Source organism: Pocillopora verrucosa, chromosome 7 (genome assembly GCF_036669915.1).
Source record: "Pocillopora verrucosa isolate sample1 chromosome 7, ASM3666991v2, whole genome shotgun sequence".
In the NCBI taxonomy this organism is placed as follows: Eukaryota; Metazoa; Cnidaria; class Anthozoa; order Scleractinia; family Pocilloporidae; genus Pocillopora; species Pocillopora verrucosa.
In genome coordinates this window covers 13,991,517-13,998,966 of record NC_089318.1, presented here as the reverse complement: position 1 = coordinate 13,998,966, position 7,450 = coordinate 13,991,517, and the positions used below count along the sequence as shown (strand labels likewise).

Here is a 7,450-nt window from a genome sequence, read left to right as displayed (position 1 = left end):
GACAATACATGAACAAACCAGTCTACTTTATTAAAGTATCGTTTCAATTTTCATTTAGGCCACAAAGCATAACTGTTCCTTTCCAAATCGATCCTTTTAAGGATATTAACGACACAAATTAGAATCGAAACGCAGGGGGGAGAGATTTTGACCCGTCCACCTCTTCCTCTTATGTTACACCTTCTGAAATTGTAGGATAATATTAGAAAAAAAGTTATCTGCTAATGATATTTTCTACGACACAGTAAGCGAGTTGGACAACTCTGTTATCAGATTATTTAAATGCTATTTGATATGCCGTTTTACATGAAAGAATGTTTGAACTCTCAAATTTACCTTTGTAGACTTAATAGAAAGAATGGCTAGAGAGATTGATCCAGGGTAAAACTAAAGTTACGCGCGGATACAAGTCCTATCCGAGGGTTGCGCTTGAAACAGGAAAATCTGTACAGAAACAATTTAACTTATATATTTTTTTTTTAGTCATGTTTATTGGACCAAGATGTATCCCATGACTTTGATGTGTTTGTCTCCATTATCTGGATTAGCCACGGCCTCGTTACCACACGTGTTTGAATCGTTAGGGTAACCTCCTGTGCCAAGTCCGATCCTTGAGTCGCACGAAAAACAATTATTCTCGTTGTTGCCAACAATACCAATTCTGGCTTTAGAATATCTTCCTCAGTACAAACGGCATTGAACTTCTTTGTCGCAGTTGTGCTGTAATGAGCCTTGCGAACCTATCAACTCTTTCCACTTGTCACGACCCAGTAGGTGTTGCGGTATTGCCCATCAGCGATCAGTGAGTACAGAGAGTCAGCTTGCTTGTGGATGACAATGAACTTGAGCTGTTGGTCGATCTTCATACCGAGACAGATCTTGGAGAAGGATGTGTTCCAGTAGGTGGGTAGCTTTGATTCCTGTCCGTCGAACCCAGTTTCTCCTCCGGCAATGTTGAATTCTTTATAATTACTCCCAGTAAGGTGCATTATAGTGAAAAGTGGTCTGAAGAAGATTAAGATAATTCCGTCATTGTTTCTAATATTCATCACATAGACAAATTCAATAATCCCGAAGTTTTTTCTCACTTTTAAAATGACGTTTTTTCAAAGGAGAAGTATTGTCAGTTGATCTTTGATCAACATAATCATCATTTTTGTTATCATTGTGTTTATTAAGTTTTGTAAGATTTACGGTAACGTAACGAACGAAATGAACTGGTACTGTCGTTCCCGTCTTTAGAATCATCATCTGACCCTGTGTTTATCTAAGAGTTAGCAGCATCATTTTTTTTCCCATTAACCGAATTATGATCTTAATGGTGCGTATTTCTTATCTAGCTGTTACATGATACTAGAGACAAATATGTTAGGATATATTTACACATTCTTTTTCATCCTTTTTCAACAGTCACTACACACATCAAGTCTTGAGCGAAGTCTGTTCTTCATGTATTACCTTCTCGATGGAAGACAACTGAAGCATTCATGTGTAACACGCACGTTTTTAACTTGCAACGTTTTGAAAGAGAGCGGGTTTATACAGGAAATGAATTATTTAATAAATTATGCACCTCTCTGCCGTCAATCTTTATGACTGGTGTCCATCCACCATCTCCACACCCAAAATTTCCCATGTGACAGAAAACGGACAATGGTTGGGAGTCAACAAGAAGGGTAACCACACCACTCACATTGGATCTTCGAATCAAAATGAAAAAAAAAAAAATACAATAAATAGTGAAAACAATGATGGTGAAATAAAACTTGAGCTTATAAAAATAACTATCATAGCTACAACGGTGGCAATGAAAATGATAATGGCAGAAAGATACAGAGTGTAATAATAATAATGATTCAACAAATAAGCAAAGGAAAAGTTGATCCTTCAGCAAAAGACGACGTCAACAACTGCAGAATATAAACAACAGCCTTTGTAGCAACAAGGCTCGGTTTTTATCCTGGAATTAAACAGGTTTCTGGGGGCAAAGGATATTTTTCACTTCTGTGAGGACAGTAATACACTCCACCAAAGTGAATTTAATTTAGACGGACTTTTTGGAATGATGGCTTGAAAATTGGGTTATATTCGGTGACGTGATGGACTTGATAAAATAAATAATAAATAATCGAATATCAATTCTACTTACATATCCTTGTCATAAATTTCTTTACGAAGTAGCTTCTGGAAGTAGTTTAAAAATACCTTTGATTAGAATTAAAATTATATTGTCTATCGTGTGTTAGTCTTTTTTTTTTCTTCCTGGCTGAACTGAGACATTTTCTTTTCTAGAGGACTTTCTCGAGTAGCATGCATGCATGTTTCAAATCCTACAAAAGAAGAGAGGGTATCATTATCATTGATAATAATTATTTCCATCCAGTCTTTAAAGTTACTAATTAACTGATGGCTCTCCAAGTAACTAAAGTAACTTGTGTTTGAAGAGTGATTAATCATTCTGCTCTTTTTCCTGCTCAAATTTCATGGTATCAACCCACGAAATACTCTTCTCTCTTATCATAAGAGTTGTCTGATTTCATATATTTGTGAATTCATGCTCTGTTTGCTATGTGCTTTGCGTTACGCGTTATGGTTACTGCAGTGCGTTGACATTTTCATCAGAAAGTTCTTTCATAGGAACCCCTCTTAACTTAATGTGTACAAAAGTCAACGTTTGCATGTACCTTTGCATCCTTTTTTGGCCATTCCCAGTGAATCCGGGCTTGCATGCGCAGTAGTAAGACCCTTTGGTATTGTTGCAAAAGGCATGGGGACTGCAATTGTGAATCCCTTTGGCACACTCATCGATGTCTGAAGACAACAAAAGAAACAGGAAGCGAAGGAAACAAACAGATGAATTAGTGGGTCAGGTGGAATTGCAGGTAATCATTTGCTTTTCTTTTCAATCTCATTAGTACTAAATCAAATGTATTCGTATGTAGGTTCATTGTAGTTATTTTTAATCCACTTCACTTACCCACAATTAGAATTACTTTTCAAATCTTAGACGCCAGTTTCAGATTTAAGAAAAAAGCATGTAAGTTTACTTTCCTCTGTGTGTCTCTCTCTTTCATTCTCTCTTTGGTTTTTTTTTTTTTTTTTTTTTTTTTGTTGCTTAGAAATGATGATGTAAATGACACATGTTCATGTAGTTAGTGTTCGACTTGAATGCTTTCTTAATAATTGAATTGAAGATCTCACTTGAACGATATAAAGGATTTTTTTTTATTTACCTGTTTGGCACCTCGGACCTTTGTATCCGGCAGGACATAGACACTGATAAAGTTTGTCTGTAAAACTGCTTCGACAAGTGGCGTTGTTCGCGCAAGGATTGTCAGCACACATGTTCTTCGAAGAAAGAGAGAGATAAAAAAGAACTTTCACGCTCAGTATGACACGACTTAGCCCAAACAGCGTACTATGCAAGGGTGTTGAAAAGTCACTAATGAGCTGCTTTTGCAATATTCACTTAAGAGAAACTTATACAATAGCCATTCGATTCAAAGATTGTTTTTCTGTGGAGTTAGGTCGTGGTTGGCACACCTAAGAATATGAAGGGATGAACAAATGAAATGAGTGAATAGAGAAGTAAGCGAATTAACGAGAGAGCGAGTGAAATGATAATCGGAAAAAGCACATCTCATTCAGTCTTGAAGGAAGACAAACGTTCACTCCGGAAGAAGGCGCGGGTAATTATTTTAATCCCAAAAGAAGTTACTGATCATTCATCTTGGATGACGCTTCCTTAATTAAGGCTGCAATTAATATATTATAGAGTGTTTCCCCGGACAGGCTGCTTTGAAAATATGAAAAAAAAACACAGAAGAGAGTCCTTACCACGATGTGATAGTGATATGAGCTTTCGTTTTGTCTGAATTCCTTGGGGTTGCTGTACTTATCAGATGACAATAACTCGCACCACAGTCTTATTTCGAGGGCCAAGTTCACAGAAATACAAGAAGGATGTTGAAGGCATCTCATGGTACACTCCAAGTCGTCGCGCACCGAGAAAATTCCAACTCGAGGCACATTCAAATAACGGAAACATCATCTATAGAAAACAGACCTCGTCTAACGTCTGTTACTCGGTGGTCCGCAGTGTTGTTTTCTGATGATCGGGTCAATGGAGCATTTTCAGCGAATAGCTAAATACATCTGTTACAATTTTTTAATAAGGTACCCTTTTTATAATTTAGCAAATAATTTGTTCCGTTATTATTCAATCACAACTCTTCCCAAAAACTGCTAGGGTAATGCGTATTAAAGAAGTTAGTAAATACCACATCTTTTTCTTAAATGCGAATTTGATCTCAGGGGCGTACAACATAAATGTTATATATCTTTTCAGTCTTTCCTGCAAACGCTTCCCTAAAAAGCGCTCTCTTTAACGATGCACAATTAATATCATTTTTTTTCAAAATTTGGAAAGTTAAACTACTACACTTTTATGTTAATGAGACTTAGTAAACTATAACACCCGCGAGTCCAGCTCCAGTCTCAACTATGATAACATGCAGAAAAAGAAGTATTCCTTGCGTTTTTTTAGTCGATCGGAGGCAAGCATGAGGCAGCGCAAAAGGACGGATATAACACGCAAAGAAAGAGACGAAAAAAAAAAAAACTAAATAACTAATTAAGTAGATAGGATTTAGTATTTTTTTTTTCTTACTGAATGCTATATAAGTCACAACCATACATTGAGTGCCGCTCTCGCTAAGAGCAGTCCTCTCGACTTCCCGTCGAAAGTAAAGGTTTTCTTTTTCTTTTTTTTTTTTTTTTTTTTTTGCCCATGAAAAGGATTCAAGGCATATTTCAAAAATAGCTGTGTCGCTACAAGCCAAAGTTTATTTTTGGTTAGACCACCCAGTTTTTAAGAAAGAATTCTAAAAATACAGGCGTGTAAATCGGGCCAAAAAGGCATATCAGTGCACAGTACTTACACCAATGAGGTCACCGACTGCCTCAAAACCGCAGGTATCTCTCTAACTTTCATCTAATAACATCTTTAAAACAACGCAAATCCGCGTGTTTGCTTAATTGCGCTCGAGATATCACTTTGACCATCTAAACTTTGTTTGTTTATCTTCTATGTTGAAGATTTTAGGTTTTCATAACAACGGATGGAAAATAGATCCAAGTTGTCCTAAAACGTCGCATAAACATGATCCGTGTGTAACGCTCCTTGACTTACAAAGTAAACAAAGGTGACTATGGCGACTCCTCGATAATTATCGTTGAATCAGGCCATGAGCCACGCACAGTGTGGAGAAGATCAAAAATTAAAAATTGACATCTCTGGTCTTACAGACATTCCACGTAACTTACAGGGACACACCAACAAGCAAAACTATGTTTCGGTGTTATTTACAAAACAACACGCATACACTCTGAAAGAATTCTTGAAGTTTCTCTGATAATTTGCACACGGAACGCAATGAACTGGCCCTCCTTTCTGGAAATTTTTCCATCGTTAATTATTTCATGCTGTTATGGACCACGACATTCTCCAGTGACATACTAAACATTTCCGTGGACCATCAAAACCTAATAAAAAAATATCCGGCTTGACGTATAGCGTGACGTGATTATGCTAATTTGTTTCCCTCTTTTGCTGGTATAAAAAGTGAAACCAAACACCAGCTAATGCAACGAATTAGAATCAAAAGTTATAAAATGAATTGGAGAATTTTACATTTACTAATAATTTCATCTCTCGAGATATTTACCTGTTTCATGGAAGGCAAATATTATGATGGCTGCGGGAGATGGTTGCAAATATTGTAATGGATTACAAGCAGTTACAGACTATCGAGATTGTTGCGTTGACTATCCTAAAAGGTGTTTCAAAACAGAAAAAAAAACAGAAATCTTATAGTTTTATAATTCTGTCGGTCAAGATGTCATGTGATCACGTCGCGTGTAATAAACAAACCTAACTGTAGATTGAAATATGAGAGATGGTAAGATGTCTACAACTAAAACTCTTTCTAACTCTTTCTACAGTTACAAGAGGATAAAAGTCGAACAAACACTTGTGTGAGAGTCTATCCTGGTGTTGTTTACCCAGCTTAAAAGATGGGAGTCCAATTGAAAAAGGTGTTAAGTAACCAACACTATAGTGATTGGAAGACATTTCATTTCTCTATTGTGTTTTACTGACAGCTAATTATAATTCTAAATTAACATCTCACTATGTCATTTAATAGGCGAGCTTGAATTTGACAGTTCGGCTTTTTTCTTTCGTCTAACGGTTGTGTTTTTGAGACAGCTAATAATAATTTTAAATTAACACCTCACTAAGTAAGTGAAAGAGGACGAGCTTGAATTTGACAGTTCGGCTTTCCTCTTTCGCCTAACGGATATAAACTGTAGACTTTCTTAACAGAATCTTTTAAAAGTACAATTTCACCGGCTAAGCCGAGAGCCGGAATTTGCAAGGAAAAAAAACCAGTTGAAAGTGGCAATTTGTGGATAGCTTGCGTCGGCAAAGGAATAGGCATATGATGCAATGGCGGCCGAACGTGTTTTGGGAAGCTATCTAAAACTTTTAGTCTTTCTATTCACAGTTGTATTTATAATTCAGGATAATATCATCACATTCAAGAAACAAGACCTTAGCTTCCCACAGACGGTTTCAACATCACTCGAGGTGCTGGGGCTTGCCTCCCACTCGACTCTTCGACCGAATGGTAGGTTTTAATCTCGTGCCAGGCGCTTTCTGGCGCTCAGAGTGCAATACACCGCCAAAGGGACAAGCAGCTTAAACTCGCAGAGAAATTTGTTGGTATGTGGGGATATATCGTCCAATCGTTGTCCTAAAAGAACGAAGATTTCGCCACAATACCCATGCGGTGATGGGTGTCACAAAAGCTAAGACCTATGACCTATGACCTATGACCTATGACCTAAGACCTAAGACCTAAGACCTAAGACCTAAGACCAAAGACCTAAGACCTAAGACCCCTCGAAACACTTTTTGGTACGGGATATTTTAAAAGAAAGAAGAGGCCAAGGTGATCTTTACAATCTAGAGGAGCTACAGCTCGGGAGATCGTGAATTTTACTTGACGTGTTTATATGCAGGCTACTGAGCTGCAAAATCAAACGTTGAATATAGATAAGTAAACTTTTCACTTCTAAATTTACACCGTCTATTTAATTCAGAAAAAAAAAAGGAGTTTTCTGTTCTCATTAGTGAGGACGGGGCCTGAGTTACCGAGTGCGTAATTAACAGTGACTTACGTCAGCGCAGCAGATAATGCTAATCGATGTACCCTTTTCGAGCGAAAGGCCGTTTTAATGTATTCTGCTAGAATAAGTTGCCTGTTTTCAATTTTCGGAAAGCTTCAAACGCAATTTTAGGTCACTTTTTCGATCGCGGCTATCGTGCGTGACCTCCGGTAGTATTTTTCAGCAATAATGTGTTTAAAGGACAACAATTCATGACCAG

At 37.3% G+C, this 7,450-nt stretch overlaps 1 pseudogene; it reads right to left on the bottom strand.

Annotated features, from left to right (window-relative positions):
* Positions 1–489: 489 nt before the first annotated feature.
* The window catches only part of LOC136282381 (uncharacterized skeletal organic matrix protein 5-like), a 48,759-nt pseudogene continuing 41,798 nt past the window's right edge, over positions 490–7,450 (bottom strand).